The sequence below is a fragment of the Periplaneta americana genome, chromosome 4 (genome assembly GCF_040183065.1).
Source record: "Periplaneta americana isolate PAMFEO1 chromosome 4, P.americana_PAMFEO1_priV1, whole genome shotgun sequence".
Lineage (NCBI taxonomy): Eukaryota > Metazoa > Arthropoda > Insecta > Blattodea > Blattidae > Periplaneta > Periplaneta americana.
In genome coordinates this window covers 197,297,734-197,324,979 of record NC_091120.1, presented here as the reverse complement: position 1 = coordinate 197,324,979, position 27,246 = coordinate 197,297,734, and the positions used below count along the sequence as shown (strand labels likewise).

The following is a 27,246-nucleotide window of genomic DNA, read 5'->3' as shown; positions in this document are numbered from 1 at the left end:
ACTTTTTTCACTGATGAAATGAACAAATCTACTTTAGGGAAATTGTCTCTGACCACTTCTGCCACACGATGAAATGCATGCGCCACACAAGTAAAATGAGTCAATTTAGGATATACAACAGATAATGCTTGTCCAGCTTTGACCATATAAGGGGCAGCATCGCTAATAAAGAATAACACATTATCGTACATAATACCCTTTGGCCACAGGATACCCATAGCTTCGTTGAACAGTTTAACTATAGTTTTGTTATTGCACTTTTCTAGAACATCACAATGTAAAAGAATTCGTTCAGAATATTGTTCACTTAACAAACCGATAACTACATTACCAACAAGTCTACCTTCTTTGTCGGGAGTCTCATCAATGGAAACCCAAATTGAACTATCTTTAATTTCATCTCTTATCTTCTGTATTGTCTCATCGTAGATGGATGGAGCATACGTCTTCCTAAGTGTTGACTCATCCGGGATTGTATGTTGAGTATATTTTTCAAGGAATTCCCTGAAGACCTTATTCTTTAGTTTGTAGAGAGGAATATCAGCAGAGATGAGAGAACGGCACAGGTCGATGTTAAACTCAGATCTTACATTCGATGTTGTTGGTTGTGTTAAAAACAATTGTCTCTGCTTGGAATTTAGTTGTTTGTTGGCCTGTTGTTTACTAGTTGTAATGTGTTGTTGCACCAGGAACTTTTGTGTAGATGATACTGCACACTGACACAAATTACAAAATAATATTTTATTGTCAGTTGATAAACCATCTTCTTTAAATTCTGAAATGTAACTTGTTAGTTTTGATTTTAAATTGACTGAATGACGTACTTTTGGCATATTTACCGTCTTTATAGTATGATTTACAAAACTGAACCTATGTGTACTCTGACTGGCATTTAACTGTTGAGCTGCACAACTGAAGTCTGTTAAAAATTTTAAATTAAATTAATACAGTTTTGTAACTTACTTTCCCATTGTTGATAGGACTGCTAATTTTCAAATAACTCTGATGTTAAAGGGATTACTGAACATGTGTTTAAATCTCTATTGTTGAAATGTATTTTTAAAAGTTAATGGAATTTTGTTTTGTTTTATTGTTAAACCTAATATAATATGGACTGTTTTATATGAAATATGGAAAATATATGGAAATTAACGAAAATATGTACTAAACTCTAAAATATGGAAAAATATGGAAAATAAAAGTAGGATTTTTCAACCCTACACATTGTGAAACATAAAGATAATGCAAAATATAAATTATATTAGCTTTATAAGTAAATATGTATTTACATATAAATCCTTTCCCTGCTTATTAGGGCCTATTATGAATTATTATAGATATTAATTATGTTATATTCTTGAGAATTAATAATTCTCAATACAAAAACTGAAACTAAAGTGAGAAATTGAAAAATAACAAAAATCACAAATTGAAAAATAACAAACTGCAAAATATACTCCATTTTCTCCTAGCTCAGTCGGCTAAGGCGCTTGCCTGCCGATCCGCAGTTATTCCCGGGCGCGTGTTCGATTCCCGCTTGAGCTGATTATCTGGTTTGGTTTTCCGAGGCTTTCCCCAACCGTAAGGCGAATGTCAGGTAATGTATGGGGAATCCTCGGCCTCATCTCGCAAAATACCATCTCGCTATCACCAATTTCATCGACGCTAAATAACTCCGCAGTAGATACAACGTCGTTAAATAATCAAGTAAAAACATAAATATGTAAAATGAATTATGGATTTGAAATTTAATGTACCATTACTTATTAAGTTAAATTGCAATTTGCATTCATTTTATAGAAAACCGTGGCTTCAAAAAATTATTTCATTTCCATTTCACTTTGCTCCCTTGTTCCACTTTGCCCCACAGGCACCATTACGAAATTAAAGCTTGTATCGCCATCTTGATTTTGATATGAAACGTGCTTTTGTTTTTCACAGTGTAGTAAAATACGCTAGTTAAAGTAACATTTATAAAAAAACACAAGATATGAGTTACTAGTACATCATTAATACAGAAACAAAACTAGAAACTTACATCACACTGCAAATGGGTATATACCCGGTGGCAGTGGTAACTAATTACACTTAATAATTACAATTAATAACTAATAAAATACAATTAATAATAATAATAATAATAATAATAATAATAATAATAATGAGCATCCTAAATTAAATGGAGCACGATCACTTAAAATAATATTTAAAGTAAATCTAATTTGTATCTTAAGCCCAAGTTGGAACTAAAACCCACGAGTATGATATGTTCATACCTGCACAAGTACCTTTCAGCACTACAGTCATTTCGCTGTCAACTCATTGCACTGGAACTACGACACATTTCACTGACACTATCCTGATTTCACTAACACTTCAAAAACATTTCACTGTTCAAATACTTTGTACTTCACTCACACATCTCACTGACACAACACACTTCTTCACTGATATAACACTTCAAATAACAAAATATCAATTATGCCCTTTAAGTAGTGTGTATAATATACTATCGTCTATTAGAAAAGTCCTTAAGCCTATTTAAAAAAAATATATAGAAAGATATCTTCTTGCTCTGGCACAATTCAAACACCACTTACCAACGACACAACTGCACAAATTGAAGACTCTCTAAACTCCTCATTTAATACGTAGACAGGCTTACATATGTCAGCACCAATCAGAGAGTTATTTCAAATTTTTCACTTTACCCCCCCCTCCTTTCACTTTGCCCCTCTATCCCCTATATTAAAACATTTTAAACTTTACATTTTCTATAACTAAGCGAGAAATATTGTAAGTTTGTTGTTTCATAAACGTTTGTTATTGTTGTTTTCTTGATGCGACTTTGTAATAAAATTGACCTAGCTGTAGTTATCAATCCAGAAGGGATTCGAACTCATGCCCAACCTCAGCTTCAAAGTAGAGTGTCCCGTACGCTAGCCACTAGACCACACCTGTGGCCTCGTAATTTGTTAGGTAACTTTTATATGTGGCACAGATTGTGATGAGAGGAGAATACACGTCTGTAATAGTAATATGTGTTACAAGAGCGGTATGTTGAAGTTTGCATGTTCGAGGAAAAGTTTGAAAAAGCGAAACGTAGTTGAGCTCTTTTAATTTCCGAGAATTGAAAGAAAACATACCGCTCGTGTATCGTACATTATTTTGTGCGAAGATCGTTTATTACATACCTGAAAGACGAATTTCTAATTAGTTGCAATGAAATCTCCATCTTGGTTCCTGTTCAATGACGGCAAATTTGCAAAACAAAAATATCTATCTTCAACATTGTTGCTTTAAAATGTTTTCTGTGTTTACTATACTCCAGCAGGCCGTGATATACGTCTGTCTTTTTTTTCCCCCCAGTCTATAAATGCGAAGTTAAAACAAACGGTAAGGTTATGTAATGATTTATTTTTCATTTTAATATTTTAACAATATTATTTATATAACATATTGCAGTAATAATATCGGCATCTGGAATCTTGTTGATTTTTTCACGGCTTCCTTAATGTTACTTGCATCACGAATGCAGTAACTTTAGTGGAGTTGTAGAGTTTACTTAACTTTTCCAAATATTTAAAAACAATAATTAACAGTGCAATTTAGGTGAAATTGCACTAGTAAGTTTCCAATTTATAATTATTACTATGTTAAACGTCTCTAAAAATAATATGTTAAAAGCCTAAAGCAGTAAAATCAATATGTCACTTAAGCGGTGAGAAGAGGGAAATTGTTATGTGTGCTAGGTTGGGAATACTGAATGTGGAATTATTTTAGACTTTCCGCGGATTGGTTTTGTGCGGAAACCAAAGCAAATACGCACGATCTCGCACAAAATAAATTAATTCCATATCGGAAGTAAAAACAAACTAAATATGCATTTGCATATAAATCCGATGTGTAAATGAGATGTCCAGGGGAGATTCGAACTCATGCCCGACCTTAGCTTCAAAGTAGAGAGTCCCGTACGCTGACCACTAGACCACACCTGTGACCTCGTAATTTGTTAGGTAACTTTTATATGTGACACAGATTGGGATGAGAGAATAATACACGTCTGTAAAAAACAATGCAGAATGTTTTGAGACTGTGAACTAGATTGTGATACAGGCTGTTGTCCCGGCGTCGGCAGGCCCCGAGGTCTTTGTTACCAGATTATCCACACTTTGCATGCAAATGACGACAAGGACGGAAGAATCATACTCCAGGCTGCTTAAGTACATCGCCGGCCGGCGTATTTTTGTGCTCCTTCCACTCTGATTTATTGCAGAGCACTCCGTAGAGAGGATATTGCGCTGTAATTTGTCAGCCTGGGGCAACTTATAACTGCAAAGTAATGCACTTGTCACTGCATAATTAGCGGTACGGACCTCGTTTGTGTAGGTATATAGTTGCTTTAATAAGGAGCTGTACTGAATTCAGTAAGGAACGGAGTAAAGCTGTTGTATAATTAAAGATATTCACTTCGCTAACCTACCATTATATTTCATTGGCTGGCGTGGCCTACTCTATTCTAAAAGGAACAGTGACAATATTTATTTACAAATGTAAACAGAGCCATCTACTAACAACGCAACTAATTACAGGAATAAAGGAATGAACAATGATAAACAATGAAATTTGTGCCTACATATTACCACAGTCCTGTATATACAGTCACGAAGCTTGAATTGTTGAGGGTGCTAGAAACAATAGACTGTGCCGGTAATATTTCACATTGTCTGTAATGAGGCGATAGTAGCGATCCTAGTGGTTAGCAACTATCTATGGATCCATATTATTTATGGAAGCTTTTCTTAAATATTGAAAATAATAAAGGAACAGAGTTTTTTTTGTTAAGAAAATATGAAAGATTAGAGAATGCTTGGTTTGCAGTGAAAAACCTGCCCTTAGGTGGAAAACTATGAATGAATGAATTTTCTTATATATTGTATAAAATTTGTTATTATTTTCTAATGTGTTAGTATTTTTTTTCCTTTTTAATTTTCTTTTGATTTCATTGCTTGTATATTTGTGATCTGTTGGAATGTAGGAGATGGGCCCTATGGCCTTAACTCTGCCAGTATAAATAAATTAAATAAATAAATAAATAAATAAATAAATAAATAAATAAGTAAATAAATAAATAAGTAAATAAATAAATAAGTAAATAAATAAATATTTAAATAAACAAATAAGTAAATAAATATTTAAATAAATAAGTAAATAAATATTTCAATAAATAAATAAATATTTGAATAAATGAATTAATAAGTAAATATATGAATAATTGAATTAATAAGGAAATATTTGAATAAAGGAATGAATAAGGAAATATTTGAATAAATGAATGAATAAGGAAATATTTGAATGAATAAATAAATAAATAAATAAGTAAATAAATATTTAAATAAATAAGTAAATAAATAAGTAAATAAATATTTAAAATAAATAAGTAAATAAATATTTAAATAAATAAATAAATATTTGAATAAATAAATATTTAAGTAAATATTTGAATAAATGAATAAGTAAATATTTGAATAAATGAATTAATAAGGAAATATTTGAATAAATGAATGAATAAGGAACTATTTGAATGAATGAATGAATGAATAAATAAATAAATAAACAAATAAATAAATAAAGAAGAAACTGAGTAACTGAGTAAGCAAGTAAATAAGTGTATAATTAAGTAAATAATTAAATAATTAAATCAATAAACAAGTAAATAAATAAACAAGTGGATAAATAAGTAAATAAGTGAACGAGCGAATAAGTGAATAAATGAATAAATAAATAAATAATTCAATGAATAAAATAATGAATAAATAAATACTTAAATAAATAAACGAATGAATGAATAAATGAATAAATAAATAAATAAATAAAATGGTAAATAAATAAAGGCGTAAATAGGTAAACAAATAAATAAACAAGTGAGAAAGCGAATAAATAAATAAATGAATAAATAAATAAGTAAATGAATATATAAGCAAATAAGTGAATAAGTTAGTAAATATGTATGTATGTAAATATGTAAATGAATAAGTGAATAAATAACCAGTATTGAAAGTTATTTGATTTAGAAATGTTGTTGATGAACGGAAACAATTCGATGTATCGCAACAAACTTGGCATGAAAAGAAACAAGTTTATTCAACACTATTAAAATATTCTTTCCTTCTTTTCAGGTAAGTGTCCATTGTTCCCAGTGGGAGTTTCCAGTTGAGGGGAATTCATATCAACTCACGTCTGTCGTAGCAAACAAGTGTTTCTGTTATGAAAAGTTTTGGCATCGTGACTGCTACTTTGTAAGTTATTTCAGTGTGGTATGTTAAACAATGTGTCGTGTGAATCACTTGAACATTCCTAGTAAGATTCTAAGCGAAGCTGACATCAGTGGTTGTCTATTTCTGTTGTAGTAACAGTTTTATTATTGTTTATCTATTTGAATACTGAATGTAACTGCGACGGTTTCTGGTTTTACGTTCTTCTTATATTATGTAATCCAGTGTATCTTAACTTGTTAGATAAATGTACTTCTTTAGGCTTCCAAAATTTGTTGAGGACTTCTGATTTTTACACATGATAGTACGGGGAAAAAAATATCTACGGAAGATTCATTGTCTTGTGTTCTGAATTGTTTTGAGCGCTGATCTGTGTCGTGTTAACCATTTGGCCAGGGGGTCCTCGCCCTTTGTGGATGTATAATTTTGTTTAAAAATCCTCATACCAAACGGTCCCAAAGGGATTAGTTGCTGAACGATGTTTATGTGTTTCGGATCGTATTCTGAATTGGGTGGTAATTATATATAGGTCGCGTCAATTTTAAGAGAATTTTCTTGGATGGGATACAAGACTGTACCCTGAGGCTAGTTCATCGAGTAATTCAGGGATAGGAACCCAAAAGTAATGTATTTCATTAATGCATATGAATTTTTGTTATAAATTTGAGATATTTCTATTCAAGTATAATTTGGATAATTGGTGTACAAATTCCTACAGCGAAATTTTTACAATACGTTTACGGAAACATAAACTATTGCATGCCACAAAGAAGTTTTAATGATTTATTACTTGAAAAGTTACTTCGACAACTTCTTGGAAACAATTTGAGTTGGTAAATATAATTATTATTTTAAATTAATAATTTTATTGATCAATAATTTTTTTATATTCTTCTATCACAATCATTATCGCCATCAGTATCTCAGGGCTATAATGAACATTTTTTATCATAATTATCATCGCCGATTCCTCTGTATTCGCCACTGCTACTTCGGATAAATCCACCGTGTCTACTGTTATGTCAAGGCCTCCAGAACTCGTAAGTAGGGGAAATATGACGTCAGCCTCACTCCACTTCTATTGGGGATGGACTTCCGCGTAGAGTTGTTTACATTCTCTGCCCGTGCAAAGTCCATCAGTGGCGGCATGTAATTTTCAAAAAGAATTGAAATAAATTCATTGTATTTATAATGCGTTATCTCGTTTCAAGGTTTACAAATATGCTAGATTTCTTGTCGGTAGTTTCTTTGAGATTTCTTTGCACCTAGCCTGCTTTAGATTTTCGAAAACTTTCCTCCTATCATCACCGACGGAAACATAAATTTATAGCATTTAAGTAATGAACCTTGAAAGTCACTATTAATTTCAATTCAAAATGAACACAACGAGTGACGTCCTTAATTTAACAGTATATAAATAAATAATCAATGTACAGTTCGTAATAATGAACTTACCCGAAAGTTTGTGCATTCCATAATTCTTAATATGGGCTTTGTTGAAATGTGGTTTAATATTGAAATGACGAGTAGAAATAAATTAGATGGGACACAGTAAATAAGTAATTGTTTCGTCTTCAACAACAAAATAATCATACTCCCATTTCCTTTGGAAGTAGTATTCCTTCACGGGTTTAGATTTTGCCATGTTCCAGTTCTCTTTAAACTGCAGTACGCGTATTGTGTATTTATTTATTTATTTTATTTTATTTTATTTTATTTCATTTTTATTTCAATTTTTATTTCAATTTTATATTTCAATTTTTTATTTCAATTTTTTTATTTCAATTTAATTTAAATTTATTTGCCCCCGCAACACAACCACCATGACTACCACCGTTGCAACAACAAATCAGGTCATTTTTTTTTTCAAACTTTGTCATATTTTGATAAACTTAAGATCATTTTATAGGTAATTTTTCTGTGATTTTTAGATCATCAACTTTCGAACCCTTCCCTTCCCTTTACTGTATAACTGAGTGCCAGATAGTGTCGCCAAATAATTGTTTTAATGAATGCAACACAGAAACGCCCAAATTTAGTTGAGCTGACTAGTTAATGGGACAGAAGTTGACCTGTTTGTGAAGGTAATAGCTCCATTACAGAGGACACAAACATTTTCGCCACCTCCCTTTACGTAAGAGCGCCGGTTCCGCCCTTCCTATTGATAATTTTTTTAGGCTCCCTTGAAGCACTGAATGTTAAACTGGCTTATGTTGGTATGATGGGAATCACTGATTGAATGCGGTTTTTAAATCAAATGGAATCTAAATATTTGCATGGTTCTGTAATAGTTTAACATCACGTTTCAATTTTAACAAACTTCATTTCAATGTTGTTATTATTTATTATTATTATCATTATTATTATTATTAATTATTAGTATTATTAATTAATTATTAATTGTATTTTTTATTAATTGTGTTTATTATTAATTGTCATTATTGAGTGCAATTAGTTACCACTGCCACCGGGTATATACTCATTTGCAGTGTGAATAAATACATACATACATACATACGGGCTATTCCATATGAAATCGATCAGTGAAAAACCCCGCATTTTTTTTATACTCTACTTTTTTCCCCTATTTATACAAGGTGCTGAGGGGAGTGCATTTTCAAAAATATACTATCGAAAGTCAAATGGTTTTCGTATTATTGAGCGACAAATTTAGCGTATTTTATAAAAACAAGCCACTTTCAGCGCTCAGAACTCTGGAACCATTTACTGCAGAACATTGAACGAGAGCTCATTTTGAAGCTGACATTTGGTAGGTTACGTTAAGAAGTAATCCTTATTTTTGTTGTACACAGAGAGACAGATAATCTGATTTTACTTGCTTTTAGGCTTTTTGGCCATTTATAAAAATGTAAAAAAGTATTGAGAAAAAACCTTGCATTATTAAGAGGGATTCGGCATTGTTTGCTTAGTGGTACGGCAATAAGTTTCGAGGGTATTAAATAGATTATTTTCACACGCCTAGACTTGAACGGCGCAGTACCGCACGCACTGGCCGAGAGCTGAAGATAAGCGAGCGTTGGGCGTCATTTTACTCCTGTGTTTATGAAAACCTGTGATAAAGCTAGCACAGTCATGCACTGTTAGACGACACATCACGTGTTTGTCTCCTGGCCTTGCTTGTCTCGACTAGTTCCCGTCTCACAGTCAGCTATTAGTTCACGCGCGTACTATTTATTTTCTTTATTTGATATTTTCAATACTTTCTTATCAACGGTGCATCAGTAAAAAATATGTGTTTATTTGTACTTTCAAAGCGGAATCTAACCATATATTTTTAAAATATTTTTTCCTAGCCAAAGGCGTCTTAATGAGGAAAAATCTAAATTTCTCCATTTCCATAAAAAGTAAGAAAAACTGTTTACATGTCAATATAAACTTTAATTTCTCAGCATCAAAATAAACAGTTTAAAATTGCTAATTTGATGAAAATGCGATAAATTTAAATATTTTTAATTTAAACACTATGAAGTTCTGATGCCTCAAACTTTGCACAAAGCATTGTATCAGTTCTCTACGTACAAAAAAAAAAGTTTCATTGTATTTAGAAATTGTAAGGTCAATTTTATCTATATTTCGGTCGATTTGAGATGGAATAGCTCATACATACATACATACATACATCGGCCACTGGCCGATGAGCAATTGTGACTTAGTGAATAAATACACAAAACCATTCATAAAGTTCACAAAAACTATTAATTTTGACATATTGTAAATAGTAAATTCAAGGGAAAATAGGTTAATTTGTTAAACAGTATTCTTCTAGACATAGTTTTTAAAAGTATTAACAATAGTATAGATTTTCTTTTTTAATTTGTAAACATAAAAACAGAATAAGCTCTAAAATAGTGGTGTACAATGTATTTCAAAGATTCAACAGTACCATACAGTAGATGTTGACACGTTATAAATAGTACATTTAAGGAAAATAGGTTAATTTGTTAAATAGTATTCTTCTAAACATAGTTTTTAAAAGTATTAGCAATAGTATAGATTTTTTTTTTTTAATTTGTAAACAGAAAAACAGAATAGGCTCTAAAATAGTGTTGTATAATGTATTTGAAAGATCCAACAGTAGCATAGATGTTAACACGTTGTAAATAGTAAATTTAGGGAAAGTAGGTTAATTTGTTAAATAATATATTTCTAAACATAGTTTTCAAAATGATTAGCAATAGTATTGATTTTTTATCTGTAAATAGAAAAAGGAATAGGTACTAAAATAGTGTTGTACAAAGTATTTAAAAGCTTCAACAGTAGCATAGACGTTAACATGTTGTAAATAGTAGCTGTATTTAGGGAAAGTAGAATGGGCTAGCAATAATGTGTATACATTGTACTCGGAAGAGTTAGCAATATTGTAATGTGTAGTCTATTAGCATGTAGTATTGCATTTTTGTAATGGAATATGCTTGTAAACAAGGTTTTAAAAAAATACATACATCATTGAGCATCAGTGTAGGTCTATTGATATTTAATTAATGTTGTCTTTTTCCTGAAAAATTATGGTATTGCTGTCACATACGAGGTTTCACAAAATCGACGATATGCTACCTCACAAGCACTAGACAAAGTCCGAGTTATACCTCTTCGAAAGATACGGAAAGTCCAGTCCAAATCAATACCATAACACTTACGTAACAGTTTAGTTAAGTACCATTGGCTTTCTTGATGTATAGCCTACGTCCTTAGATGTTGGAATTGGAGGCGTGTACTTGCAGGAAACCGTAAGCTTGGCTGGTCTCACGCAATATATTAATTTACGAGGCCTACGACAAATACGGGGCATTTGTAAAACCCACCGAGTGAAACAAACCGTACAGAACGGGTTTCAAATAGCCCCACTCGCGTGATGTGTTGCTATGGCAACACACGTGGTCAACACGCATACCTTCTCAGATTTACTTGGTCGATACTTGAATTGCTTGGGCGTACTGCGTTCGGAAATCCCTGGATCGATTCGTTACGACTAATTCCGCTCCTTCTACGAAACGCAAGCCTGCATTTCTTTCAAATAGGTACTGTTGTCAAAGAAACACAATGCAACGGATGTTAATATAGAAAATTAAAATGTATTAAAAATCTATTGATTAATGGTTTTAAGTGTGTTTGTCTATTACCAACAACAGTATTACTGCTGGTTTTAGTTAAATAAGACTGTACTACTATTACAATTACCACTGACACTAATTTACGTTATTGTACTACTACTACTACCACTACCACTACCACTACCACTGCTGTTTACTGTCTTGCTACAATAAAATTATTTGTTTCTTTCAGTATCACACCTGTTACTATTACTTGTTCACTGTTAACTACTATTTACTACTGCTGGAACTGCTGAATAGTACTATTACTGATTAGCTACTTTTACTAACATTGATTACTGTTATTAATATGCTGATTAATTCAGAGAACTGTGGTTACTTCTGACTGTTGTTACTAGTGATTAGTGTTGCTGAATAATCTTTCATTACTACTGATTACTGCTGTTATTACTTGTGCTTACTGCTGTTATCACTTCTAATTACTGAATGTATATATTATTATTAATAGCAATATAGTTATAAATAGTTACTGTTCTCATTAGTTCCGATTACAGCTCTTATTACTTTTGATTAGTGCTCTTATTACTTGCGATTACTACTCTCATTACTTTTTATTACTGCTCTCATTACTTTTGATTGCTGTTCTTATTACTTTTGATTACTGCTCTTATTACTTTTGATTACTGCTCTCATTACTTTTTATTACTACTCTCATTACTTTTTATTACTACTCTCATTACTTTTTATTACTGCTCTCATTACTTTTGATTGCTGTTCTTATTACTTTTGATTACTGCTCTTATTACTTGCGATTACTACTCTCATAACTTTTTATTACTACTCTCATAACTTTTTATTACTACTCTCATTACTTTTTATTACTACTCTCATTACTTTTTATTACTACTCTCATTACTTTTTATTACTGCTCTCATTACTTTTGATTGCTGTTCTTATTACTTTTGATTACTGCTCTTATTACTTTTGATTACTGCTCTCATTACTTTTTATTACTACTCTCATTACTTTTTATTACTACTCTCATTACTTTTTATTACTGCTCTCATTACTTTTGATTGCTGTTCTTATTACTTTTGATTACTGCTCTTATTACTTGCGATTACTACTCTCATAACTTTTTATTACTACTCTCATAACTTTTTATTACTACTCTCATTACTTTTTATTACTACTCTCATTACTTTTTATTACTACTCTCATTACTTTTTATTACTGCTCTCATTACTTTTGATTGCTGTTCTTATTACTTTTGATTACTGCTCTCATTACTTTTTATTACTACTCTCATTACTTTTTATTACTACTCTCATTACTTTTTATTACTGCTCTCATTACTTTTGATTGCTGTTCTTATTACTTTTGATTACTGCTCTTATTACTTTTGATTACTGCTCTCATTACTTTTTATTACTACTCTCATTACTTTTTATTACTACTCTCATTACTTTTTATTACTGCTCTCATTACTTTTTATTACTGCTCTCATTACTTTTGATTGCTGTTCTTATTACTTTTGATTACTGCTCTTATTACTTGCGATTACTACTCTCATAACTTTTTATTACTACTCTCATAACTTTTTATTACTACTCTCATTACTTTTTATTACTACTCTCATTACTTTTTATTACTACTCTCATTACTTTTTATTACTGCTCTCATTACTTTTGATTGCTGTTCTTATTACTTTTGATTACTGCTCTTATTACTTTTTATTACTGCTCTCATTACTTTTTATTACTGCTCTCATTACTTTTTATTACTGCTCTCATTACTTTTTATTACTGCTCTTATTACTTTTGATTGCTGTTCTTATTACTTTTCATTACTGCTCTCATTACTTTTTATTACTGCTCTCATTACTTTTTATTACTGCTCTCATTACTTTTTATTACTGCTCTTATTACTTTTGATTGCTGTTCTTATTACTTTTGATTACTGCTCTTATTACTTTTTATTACTACTCTCATTACTTTTCATTACTGCTCTCATTACTTTTTATTACTGCTCTCGTTACTTTTTATTACTGCTCTCATTACTTTTTATTACTGCTCTTATTACTTTTTATTACTGCTCTCATTACTTTTGATTACTGCTCTTATTACTTGCGATTACTGTTCTTATTAAAGGTAAAAAGGTAAAGGTATCCCCGTAACATGCCATGAAGGCACTTGGGGTTGGCATGGAGGTAGAGCCCCATGCTTTCTATGACCTCGGCACTAGAATGAAGTGGTGTGGTCGGCACCACGCTCTGACCGCCTTTTACCTCCAGGAAAGACCCGGTACTCAATTTTATAGGAGGCTGAGTGAACCTCGGGGCCGTTCTGAAAGTTTGGCAACGAGAAAAAATCCTGTCACCACCTGGGATCGAACCCCGGACCTTCCAGTCCGTAGCCAGCTGCTCTACCAACTGAGCTACTTCTCATTAATATTGTTACTTACAATTACTGCTGCTATTCCATGTGCTTACCGCTGTTGTTCCTTCTGGTTACCTCTGTTACTATTTCTGATTAATGCTGTTATTTATTCTGATTACTATTTTATTACTTTTGATTACTGCTCTTATTACTTTTTATTACTGCTCTTATTACCTTTTATTACTGCTCTTATTACTTTTGATTACTGCTCTTATTACTTTTGATTACTGCTCTTATTACTTTTTATCACTGCTCTTATTACTTTTGATTACTGCTCTTATTACTTTTGATTACTGCTCTTATTACTTGTGATTACTGTTCTTATTATTTTTTATTACTGCTCTTATTACTTTTTATTACTGCTCTTATTACTTTTTATTACTGCTCTTATTACTTTTTATTACTGCTCTTATTGCTCTTATTACTTTTGATTACTGCTCTTATTACTTTTTATTACTGCTCTTATTACTTTTTATTACTGCTCTTATTGCTCTTATTACTTTTGATTACTGCTCTTATTACTTTTGATTACTGCTCTTATTACTTTTGATTATTGCTCTTATTACTTTTGATTACTGCTCTTATTACTTTTTATTACTGCTCTTATTACTTTTTATTACTGCTCTTATTACTTTTATTACTGTTCTTATTACTTTTGATTACTGCTCTTATTACTTTTTATTACTGCTCTTATTACTTTTGATTACTGCTCTTATTACTTGTGATTACTGGTCTTATTACTTCTTATTAATATTGTTACTTAAAATTACTGCTGCTATTCCATGTGCTTACCATTGTTATTCCTTCTGGTTACCTCTGTTACTATTTTTGATTAATGCTGTTATTTATTCTGATAACTATTTTATTACTTCTGATTACTTCTGTTATTACTTGTGATTTCTGCTCTTATTACTTGTGATTACTGCTGTTATTTTCTGATTACTTCCATACTGCTGTTATTACCACTGATTACTCTTATTTGTAGTACTGATTACTGCCTTTATTACTTCTGATTACTGATGTTATTACTTCTGAATAATGTTACTTCTGGTTACTGCTGTTATTACTACTGATTACTGTTTTTGGTACTATTAATTAATGCTATCGTTAGTCTTGAATATTGCTGTTACTATTGGTGTTACTGCTGTTATTAATTCTGAATTATTGCTGTTATTTCGATTACCGTTACTAGTACAGATAATTTATTTTGTTATACTGATCACTGTCCTTATTACTGTTGATCACTTCTGTTGCTACTGTTACCAACAACAGTACCTATTAGTAAAAGATCTTTTTGTACACAACTAATTATTGCAGTAGTACATAATATATTATTATACTAGTTCTAGTGCTGTTTTCACTACTGCTAATACTAACGTTACTTATGCTATTATTGCTTAAGCATCTTGCTATTATTATTATTATTATTATTATTATTATTATTATTATTATTATTATTATTATTATTATTATTATTATTTACTTACTTACAAATGGCTTTTAAGGAACCCGATGGTTCATTGCCGCCCTCACATAAGCCCGCCAGCGGTCCCTATCCTGTGCAAGATTAATCCAGTCTCTATCATCATACCCCACCTCCCTCAAATCCATTTTAATATTATCCTCCCATCTACGTCTCGGCCTCCCTAAAGGTCTTTTTCCCTCCGGTCTCCCAACTAACACTCTATATGCATTTCTGGATTCGCCCATACGTGCTACATGCCCTGCCCATCTCAAACGTCTGGATTTAATGTTCCTAATTATGTCAGGTGAAGAATGCAATGCGTGCAGTTCTGTGTTGTGTAACTTTCTCCATTCTCCTGTAACTTCATCCCGCTTATCCCCAAATATTTTCCTTAGAACCTTATTCTCAAACCTCTGAACCTATGTTCCTCTCTCAGAGTGAGAGTCCAAGTTTCACAAACATACAGAAGAACTGGTAATATAACTGTTTTATAAATTCTAACTTTCAGATTTTTGGACAGCAGACTGGATGATAAGAGCTTCTCAACCGAATAATAACACGCATTTCCCATATTTATTCTGCGTTTAATTTCCTCCCGAGTGTCATTTATATTTGTTACTGTTGCTCCAAAATATTTTAATTTTTCCACCTCTTCGAAGGATAAATCTCCAATTTTTATATTTCCATTTCGTACAATATTCTGGTCACGAGACATAATCATATACTTTGTCTTTTCGGCATTTACTTCCAAACCGATGGCTCTACTTGCTTCAAGTAAAATTTCCGTGTTTTCCCTAATCGTTTGTGTATTTTCTCCTAACATATTCACGTCATCCGCATAGACAAGAAGCTGATGTAACCCGTTCAATTCCAAACCCTGCCTGTTATCCTGAACTTTCCTAATGGCATATTCTAGAGCGAAGTTAAAAAGTAAAGGTGATAGTGCATCTCCCTGCTTTAGCCCGCAGTGAATTGGAAAAGCATCAGATAGAAACTGACCTATACGGACTCTGCTGTATGTTTCACTGAGACACATTTTAATAAATTCAATAAGAATATCATATAATACTTCCCTCTTAACCGAGTCATAAGCCTTTTTGAAATCTATGAATATTATTATTATTATTATTATTATTATTATTATTATTATTATTATTATTATTATTAATTAGCACGAAAGATATAGGCATATTCCACAGCATTATTGCATTATATTTAATACGTTTTCACGACTTGATATTTGAATAATTCCGCTTCTAATAATGATTTTCTCGTGCCTTTTTTCTCCCATCCACGCCTGATCAGACATATTTCGATCAGAGTGTCTTCTTGTGGGAGTTTTATTCTGTAAACATTCTAGCACCTAGTCTTCTCCAGCCACTGTAACATTTTTTTCCTTCGCCACTATTATAGGTCCGTTTTGTGATGTAACTCCTTCTCTGTAAGACAAGAAATCTTTAGTTGTGTGCACTGAATGGCATTGATGAATATGGTGCGACATAATCCCTTCTTTCACGCGCGTAATGATGTAAATCAGTCAGAAACGTAGCGGTAATTCCCGGTAATGTCTCTTCCAGCCAGACAGATGCTGAAGAGCGTCTTCCTACTCGTTTAGCGCCGTAATAACTCTGGCGCAGAAAAAGACAGGCGTCGGTTACATTCGAGCGAATGCAGAGCTCAACGGTACCCCAGACGTAACTGTGTGAAACGTGTCACAGCTGGAGTCGCCCGATAACTGCTTGATGAAAAGAGAAATGCACGGAAAACAGACAGCTGACGTGCCTTGCTAAGAAGAATCTGAGAGAATTTGACTTTATGTTAAATTTTACTGAATGCGCTTTTCATCTTCTCTTTGGCCAGTCAAAACTTAACAGAAAATCCACAAACGATTAGGGAAAACACGGGAATTTTACTTGAAGCAAGTAAAGAGATAGGTTTGGAAGTAAATCCCGAAAAAACAAAATACAGGGTGATTCAGAACACCCGTAACAGTAATTTATTTCGGAAACTAGTGCATTAAAATTTTCCAGGCAAAAATATTTACCACTAAAGCACACGTGAACTTTCACTTGAGCTTGATTTCATCAATCAATCTTAACAGAAAGTAGGGCAGTGGCGTATCACTTTAAAATTTCAAATGGGAGTAGTGGTCAAAATATGGTACCATTTGATAGAGCTCTTCAAAACAAACAACTTTCATTAGAAACGTTTTTATTAATTCCTACTCTTTCAATGAGAAAACGTACGAAAAGGCAAGAGGTGACATAAAAAAGCGAATCCGAGAGACCTGCCAGTCACTTGACCACGCCGAAGTATTAGGAGTCGCTGACAGTGTTAGAAGAAGAGTACAGCTGTGTGCTGCTCATAACGGCAGATAGTTTGAACATTTGTAAAAATGAATGACATTGCCCAGTTTTCAGTAACACCTGTCAACATTAATTGTCTTGTTTACATTTTTGTATTGTAACATTTCTCAATATTGATGGCATTGTCTTTTCGTACGTTTTCTCATTGAAAGAGTAGGAATTGATCAAAACATTTCTAATGAAAGTTGTTTGTTTTGAAGAGCTCTATCAAATAGTACCAAATTTGACCGGACTCCCATTTGAAATTTTAAAGTGATACGCCACTGACCCTACTTCCTGTTGAGCTTGATTTCATCAATCAATCTTAAGTGAAAGTTCACATGTGCTTTAGTTAAAAATATTTTTGTCTCGAAAATTTTAATGCACTAGTTTCCGAAATAGCTGACTGTTACGGGTGGTCTGAATCACCCTGTATATGATTATGTCTCGTGACGAGAATATTGTACGAAATGGAAATAAAAAAATTGGAAATTTATCCTTTGAAAAGGTGGAAAAATTCAAATACCTGGGAGCAACAGTAACAAATATAAATGATATTCGGGAGGAAATTAAACACAGAATAAATATGGGAAATGCCTGTTATTATTCGGTTGAGAAGCTTTTGTCATCCAGTCTGCTGTCAAAAAAATCTGAAAGTTAGAATTTATAAAACAGTTATATTACCGGTTGTTCTTTATGGTTGTGAAACTTGGACTCTCACTTTCAGAGAGGAACATAGGTTAAGGGTGTTTGAGAATAAGGTGCTTAGGAAAATATTTAGGTCTAAAAGGGATGAAGTTACAGGAGAATGGAGAAAGTTACACAACACAGAACTGCACGCATTGTATTCTTCACCTGACATAATTAGGAACATTAAATGCAAACGTTTGAGATGGGTAGGACATGTAGGACGTATGGGCGAATCCAGAAATGCATATAGAGTGTTAGTTGGGAGGCCGGAGGGAAAAAGACCTTTGAGGAGGCCGAGACGTAGATAATATTAAAATGGATTTGAGGGAGGTGGGGTATGATGATAGAGACTGGATTAATCTTGCTCAGGATAGGGACCTATGGCGGGCTTATGTGAGGGCGGCAATGAACCTTCGGGTTCCTTAAATGCCAGTAAGTAAGTAAGTATTATTTCTATTAGGCTATATTTTATATTTTAAAATACATGTCCGTTTATTTTTTTTATAGACTTTCTATTGAATGGAGTCTAAAGAGAGATATCTCTTCGTCTATCGCGTGTGTTTTTTTTCCCCCTATTTGATATGCTCACCTACGAGTTATTTCGTCCGAGAATATTGAATAGGCCTATACTTTATAACACCCGGATGGGCATAATGGAGGGGAGGTAAATCTGATCCAGTTCACTTCTTCCACAATATTTCGGACGTGAAGGCCAATTTGCCTGCCTATTTTAGCCAAAATAAATGCTTGAACTTCCAGGATCTCTTTTATTTATAATAAACTTATTTTATCACATTCTTTGTAATCTATGGCATTTTCTTTTTATTACATAACTTGTTCTTTCTGTCTATCTATAATACAGTTTCGAATCCCCGAACACGAATATTGCTTATATGAGAATTAATCCATTTAACTTATTTTATGTTTCAACATTAATATGTTCAGTATTGTTTATACATACGTACATACATACATACATACATACATACATACATACATACATACATACATACATACATACATACATACATACATACATACATACATACATACATACATACATACATACATACATACATACATACATACATACATAAATACATATAATCTTCTGCCCAAGGGCAGATCTTTCACTGCAAACTCAGCATTTTACAATCTTACCTATTTTCTGCCTTCCTCTTTGTTTCCTCATATGATCCATATATCTTAATGTCGTCTATCATCTGATATCTTCTTCTGCACCGAACTTTTCTCCCGTTCACCATTCCTTCCAGTGCATTTTTCAGTAGGCAGTTTCTTCTTAGCCAGTGACACAGCCATTTCCTTTTTCTCTTCCTAATCAGTTTCAGCATCATTCTTTCTTTGCTCACTCTTTCCAACACAGCTTAATTTCTTATTCTGTCTGTCTTGTTCACACATTTCATTCTTCTCCATATCCATATTTCAAACGTTTCTATTCGCTCCTCTTCACTTCGTAGTAATATCCATGTTTCTGCCCCCATACAATGCCACACTCCACACAAAGCACTTTACAGTCTCTTCCTTAGTTCTTTTTCCAGAGCTTTCTTTGCCATTGCTATTCTTCTTTTGACTTCCTGGCAGCAGCTCATGTTACTGCTTATAGTACACCCCAAGTATTTGAAGCTGTCCACTTGCTCTACTGCCTCATTTAGAATTCGCAAGTTTATCTTATTTTTCTTCCTATGACCATGCTCTTCGTCTTGTTTGAATTTATCTTCATCCCATACTGCTCACAGCTGTCATTTAGCTCCAGTAGCATATCCTTTAGTATCCTCTCCCCTTCTGCTAACAACGCCATATCATCAGCACATCTTACGCACTTTATTCTTCTTCCTCTTACTGTCACCCTTCCCATGCTCTGAAAACAGTTCCTCACTAAATCCTCCAAGTAGATGTTGAACAAGGTAGGTGATAAAGAGCATCTGATCGACCTGGTTGGCGAGTTGGTATAGCGCTGGCCTTCTATGTCCAAGGTTGCGGGTTCGATCCCGGGCCAGATCGATGACATTTAAGTGTGCTTAAATGCGACAGTCTCATGTCAGTAGATTTACTCGCATGTAAAAGAACTCCTGCGGGACAAAATTCCGGCACATCCGACGACGCTGATATAACCTCTGCAGTTGCGAGCGTCGTTAAATAAACCATAACATTTTAACATTTAAAGGACATGTTTGTCGTACTCCTCTCCCTATTTCACTTCTTTCTGACATTTTTTCTGCTATCCTCACTTGAACTCGTTGTTTCATAAAAAAACAGTGTTGTTTAACGTTTTAATAGTTTTTGCATCATATTCTTTTGTTTTTGTTATAATTTCAGTAATTGCTTATAATATTTCAGTGTTGATTGCCAGATATTGTGTAAATATAAATTAATTGTTATACTTTAGAAAAATTGGGAACTTTTTCAAGTATTTAATGTAGACCTAATTCATAAAATATACCTACTTAACTTCAGTAGTAAAAGTTGACTTAAAGTTACGGGTTTCTGAGTCGAGAAGTGTGAAACTTCCTGTAGATTGTCTTTCGCGATCTTTGAAACGTTATCAGAAATATTTTATTTTATTGATCATTGGTTAGCAATTTCTCTTCCATACCCCCACTCTTTTTTTTTTTTTTTTTGCATCTTCGTGTAATCCCCTACAAACAAAAGAAGCCCTACAACATCCCCTGATGTATGTCTGTCACGACAAGAGATTTATCACGTTTGGACTGGTAGTATAGTCTAGGTCGTAACAAAATTCTATTCGAGGACTGATTTATTGGTTGCTTGTAAGAAGTTTCCAGAAGAAAACAAAATACTCTCGAGAAACTTTGCTTCAAAACCGCGATTCCCACCACAAAATTGAGAAGAATCAAGTACCGAACTCTTGTCCTTTTTCTGCGAGACAGACATAAACTTCTGATGTCAGAAATTGAACTTCTGCATTTTGTTTGTAGCTAGTTTTCTAACCGCTATTCTAGAGAACGGTATTCAGTCTTGTTTTTATCGGAAAACTTAAAAGCAACTTACGTAGGAAATATTAAAACTTCGAGTTGTACTTACGTGTACTATTTCACGAGTAAAGTAATGAAAAAATATTAATGAAAAGATGACACAAATTATAACGGAATAATCTAGTCAATTTATTAACCTTGTACTGTATTTAAGTTCAAATATCTTGGAGCAACAGTAACAAATATAAATGATACTCGGGAGGAAATTAAACACAGAATAAATATGGGAAATGCGTGTTATTATTCGGTTGAGAAGCTTTTATCATCCAGTCTGCTGTCAAAAAAATCTGAAAGTTAGAATTTATAAAACAGTTATATTACCGGTTGTTCTTTATAGTTGTGAAACTTTGACTCTCACCTTGAGAGAGGAACATAGGTTAAAGGTGTTTGAGAATAAGGTGCTTAGGAAAATATTTGGGGCTAAGAGAGATGACGTTACAGGAGAATGGAGAAAGTTACACAACACAGAACTGCACGCATTATATTCTTCACCTGACATAATTAGGAACATTAAATCCAGACGTTTGAGATGGGCAGGGCATGTACCACGTATGGGCGAATTCAGAAATGCATATAGAGTGTTAGTTGGGAGGCCGGAGGGAAAAAGACCTTTAGGGAGGCCGAGACGTAGATAATATTAAAATGGATTTGAGGGAGGTGGGATATGATGGTAGAGAATGGATTAATCTTGCTCAGGATAGGGACCAATGGCGGGCTTATGTGAGGGCAGCAGTGAACCTCCGGGTTACTTAAAAGCCAGTAAGTAAGTACTATATTTCATTCACTGACATAGCTTACTATAACATTAAAATAAATGAAATTATTTTATTTATAAGTATGAACGGGACCCTGCTGCAGAATAATTTACAAACTAATAATATTAGTAAATTTATTTGTGATTTGTAGAACATTTCTTTTGCATAATGCTGAGAAGAAAACTTACAAATTACTAGTAAAAATATTAATATTATTAGCGAATTTTACAAGCTCTCGTTGCATAATTATTAAACTACTACTAATATTTTTATACAAGTTTGCATTCACCCTTTAATACAGATTGTCAGTAAAGTTTGTTTGTAGTCAGTAATAAGTAAACTAAATTATGATTAATTATCTAGTTTTGGATTCTTCAGATGAAGATTTACCAACGCTTCCTCTTATCATAGATGCCTTTTTTGTATTTGGCCACCAAACATCTCTAAAATACGAGTATATCCAATCTCTGTTCTGTGGGATTGCTCCAATTGATTTTCCATATTCACATACTGTATTTCTTTCTAACCATTAATTCTGTCATATTTAGTTAAAGTGTCGCTAAATCCGCCAAATAATATTGATTTTTTTATATTTAATTGTTTTTCAATATACACAATTTCAATTTCGTCGCTCTTCTCTCTTCTCCATTGAAAAAAAAAATGTAGACAATTACTTACTTACAAATGGCTTTTAAGGAACAAAAGCTTCTGAACCAAATAATAACACGCATTTCTAATTTATTCCCGAGTGTCATTTATATTTGTTACTGTTGTTCCAAGATATTTGAATTTTTCCACCTCTTCAAAGGATACATCTCAGTTTTTATGATTCCATTTCGTAAAATATTCTGGTCACGAGACATAATCGTATACTTTGTCTTTTCGGGATTTACTTCCGAACCTATCGCTTTATTTGCTTCAAGTAAAATTCCCGTGTTTTCTCTAATCGTTTAATACTGTTTATTTTTAATTTACGCGATAGTTACAATGCAAATTATCCGAAATGGGACTGAATTATATTCGAACTTGTTTTTAATTATTATTTTCGTTTGTTGTTGTATATTGTTTCATAAGAATTAACAGTCCACACCTGTGGAGTAACGGTCAGCGCGTCTGGCTGCGAAACCAGGTGGCCCGGGTTCGATTCCCGGTCGGGGCAAGTTACCTGGTTGAGGTTTTTTCCGGGGTTTTCCCTCAAACCAATATGAGCAAATGCTGGGTAACTTTCGGTGTTGGACCCCGGACTCATTTCACCGGCATTATCACCTTCATCTCATTCAGACGCTAAATAACCTTAGATGTTGATAAAGCGTCGTAAAATAACCTACTAAAAAAAAAAATAAGAATTAACAAAACTATGTTTGTAATTATTATCACAACATCGATATTAGAAATTATGCGAATGAAAGACGAAACATCATACAAAAACAAAAAAACAACAATAAGGAATTGAACTTACTTTCAACTTTTTATTTAACAGATTATCATTGTGTAGATTATTCGGTTGAGAAGTTTTTGTCATCTAGTGAAAGTTAGAATTTATAAAAAAAGTTATATTACCGGTTGTCCTATATGATTGTGAAACTTGGACTCTCACTTTGAGAGAGGAACAGAGATTAAGGGTCTTTGAGAATAAGGTTCTTAGGAAAATATTTGGGGCTAAGAGGGATGAAGTTACAGGAGAATGGAGAAAGTTACACAACACAGAACTGCACGCATTGTATTCTTCACCTGACATAATTAGGGACATTAAATTCAAACGTTTCAGATGGGCAGGGCATGTAGCACGTATGGGCGAATCCAGAATGGGGAGGCCGAGACGTAGATGGCTGACCTCTCCAGCGACAACAAAACGAAACTTCAACGTGCTCATAATTTGTGTGTACGTTTTGTAAGCAATGTTTGCAAATATGATCACATTACCCCATCCCTGGAAGCAATAGGTTGGCTTAAACTAGATAAGAAAAGAAATTTACATTCACTTCTCGTTCTCTTCGAAATCTTGAACTCTTCTATTCCTTCGTACCTGTCGTCTCGCTTCACTTACCTTTCTTCCCACCACAATCTGAACACACGCTCTCGTCATGAAACAATACTAACAATACCATCACATCGCACCTCCTCATACTCATCCTCTTTCACAATAGCCCTGACAAGACTCTGGAATTCGCTACCTGCTAGCATCAGGGACTGTCGAAATAAAATTGAATTCAAACGCAAACTTACTAGGCACTTGATCAGTAATTGATTTCTTGTAAAAAGTTTTCTTAATCTATCACAATATATTTCAATATCCAGTAATTTCATCACTATACAATTTTGTTATTCTAGGTTTAATTTGCAATTCAGTAAATATAAAATATTCTTTGTTTTTCTATGATAAATTAGCTAGCTTTAATCAGTCAGTTAATCTTTTCGTACTTTGATTTTTATTGTAATTGTAGTTGTAAATTTAATACTAATTGTAATTTTATTTGTAATTGTAAATTTAATACTAATTGTAATTTTATTCTTCGTATTATAGTTGGAATCTCCTGGTAGAGGGGCAGAGAAGGCCTGACGGCCTTATCTCTACCAGGTTAAATAAATAAATAAATACTACTAAATACTACTACTAGATGGGAAGATAACATTAAAATGGATTTGAGTGAGGTGGGATATGATGATAGGAATTGGATTAATCTTGCACAGGATAGGGAGCGATGGCGGGCTTATGTGAGGGCGGCAATGAACCTGCGGGTTTCTTAAAAGCCATTTGTAAGTAAGTAAGTATCATTGTGTAGGCGAAATAAATAACATTCACTAAAATTCATTAGAATTTAATGTTGAGCTGAATTGCATTATGTTTTTTCTAACTGGGTCAGTTCTGGCGTATGCAGGACACAGAACTGTACTACATTCATAAGTTTTTCTGCTTGCAATTCCTTCTTTTTTTACGTAAAGCTGGAATGTCCGCTTTTATTGTTCCTTGTGTGTCATTCAGAACGATGAAAGCCGGTGCAAAAAGTGAGAACCACTCAATGAGGTCGCGCAGGTGTGAAGCGCGCTCTGGCGCTAGCATTTGGGATGAGTGTCAGGCAGAAAAGGAGTTTTTATTCCCGCAACACAACTCTCGTGTAATGATGTAGGTCAGCGCAGTTTGCTGGGCAATAGATCACAAAAATGTCAGCATTTGCAAGTAACTCACTTAGCGAAGACGGGGAGGAATTCCGTATATTCCGCGTTGCATGCAAATAAAGTTTAAAATGGCAAACTTGCTTAGTAATGTCTTCATCGTCTTGCATCTCAAACGAGTCTGGAGAACTCGTCTTCCATGGCGTAATCATTACAATCTCTGAATCTGAATTCCGCTCGTTCGATTCCAGTCGTGGATTTTAGGTGGGAAAAATAATAAACGCGACTTAAATTGGAGAAAGAAATCTGTTAGTGTCAGGTTAATTAAATGTTAAAGATTCCTTCGTTGATAATATAATTGAAGAATGGAGCAGAATTATAAATAATTGTTATATCCATTTCTTTCACCATGGAAGATAAAAAGGTAAAATTCAAGGAACAATCGAGAAATGAAGAAATTGGAAAGAGAGAAACGGGAAAGACGCCGTCGTCGGCGTGATCTATGTACTAGCTAACGGGGCTCTGCTTCGACGCTTCGCTCAGGCGTGGGTTCGAATCCCCTTTGAACTGAATACCAGGTGAGAATTTTTCACTATGTTTCTTTTCCAGCTGTAAGGCGAAAGTCTGGTGGTCTAAAGTGAATCCTCGAACCCATGCCATTATCGTAGACTTTATTAGATGTAATGCCCAATAACAGTGCAGTTGATACAGTGTTATTAAACTCAGTGTACGATTAAAAAGAAATGGAGACTGGAAAGTAGAGTTGCAAGAGGTAAACTGAAAAGAATTATAAGAGGTAAACTAGAAAGAGTTAGAAGAGGTGAACTAGAAAGGGTTCGGAGAGTAAACTGGAAAGGGTTGGAGGAGGTAAACTGGAGTGTTGGAAGAGGTAAAATATAAAGAGTTGAAAGAAGTGAAGTAGAAAGAGTTAGAAGATGTGAACTAGAAATGGTTTGAATAGATAAACTACAAAGGGCTGAAAGAGGTATACTAGAAAAAAGAGTTAGAAGAAGCAAACTCGAAAGAGTTGGAAGAAGCAAACTTGGAAGAGTTGGAAGAGTTAAATTGGAGAGAGTTAGAAGAGGTAAACTGGAAAGAGTTGGAAGAAATAAACTGGAAAGAGTTGGAAGAAGTAAACTGGAAAGAGTTGGAAGAAGTAAACTGGAAAGAGTTGGAAGAAGTAAACTGGAAAGAGTTGGAAGAGTTAAAATGGAGAGAGTTAGAAGAGGTAAACTGGAAAGAGTTGGAAGAAATAAACTGGAAAGAGTTGGAAGAAGTAAACTGGAAAGAGTTGGAAGAAGTAAACTGGAAAGAGTTGCAATAAGTAAACTGGAAAGAGTTGGAATAAGTAAACTGGAAAGAGTTGGAAGAAGTAAACTGGAAAGAGTTGGAAGAGGTAAACTGGAAAGAGTTGGAATAGGTAAACAGAACAGAGTTGGAAGAGGTAAACAGGACATAGTTGGAAGAGGTGAACTGGAAAGATTTGGAAGAGGTATAAACTGGAAAGAGTTGGAAGAGATAAACTGGAAAGAGTTGGAAGAAGTAAACTGGAAAGAGTTGGAAGAAGGTAACTGGACAGAGTTGGAAGAGGTAAACAGAACAGAGTTGGAAGAGGTAAACTGGACAGAGTTGGAAGAGGTAAACTGGACAGAGTTGAAGAGGTAAACTGGACAGAGTTGAAGAGGTAAACTGGACATAGTTGGAAGAGGTAAACTGGACAGAGTTGGAAGAGGTGAACTGGAAAGATTTGTAAGAGGTGAGAGAGACGGAGAGAGAGAGAGAAGGGGGGGAGGGAGAGAGGAGCTGCCGGAAAGATGCGAAAGGGAGAAGCTGCAGGGTAGGTACGAAAAAGAAAAAGTGAAAAGAGGTGAAAGAGAGGTAATTTAAAGGGAAGACTGAATAGAGGAAAATAAAAAGTTGAAGATAGAACTCAGAAAAGGAAACTGAAAAGGGGGCAGAAATCTGAGGGAGAAAAATGAGGGGGAAAATTTGAAACAAGAAAAGGGAAGAAACTAAAAAACAAGAAAGTATTGGGAATGTAAGAAACAAGAAGGAAATGTGCGAAGTAAGAACGGAGA

The 27,246-nt window shown here is 33.5% G+C and overlaps 1 long non-coding RNA gene across 1 annotated transcript in view; it reads right to left on the bottom strand.

The window, feature by feature from the left end:
* Window positions 1–355: 355 nt before the first annotated feature.
* Window positions 356–27,246, bottom strand: part of LOC138698554 (uncharacterized) — a 207,294-nt gene continuing 180,403 nt past the window's right edge. The window contains exon 3 of the long non-coding RNA XR_011331895.1: window positions 356–716. This is a non-coding gene — a long non-coding RNA (uncharacterized lncRNA). The remainder of the gene's footprint in view (window positions 717–27,246) is intronic.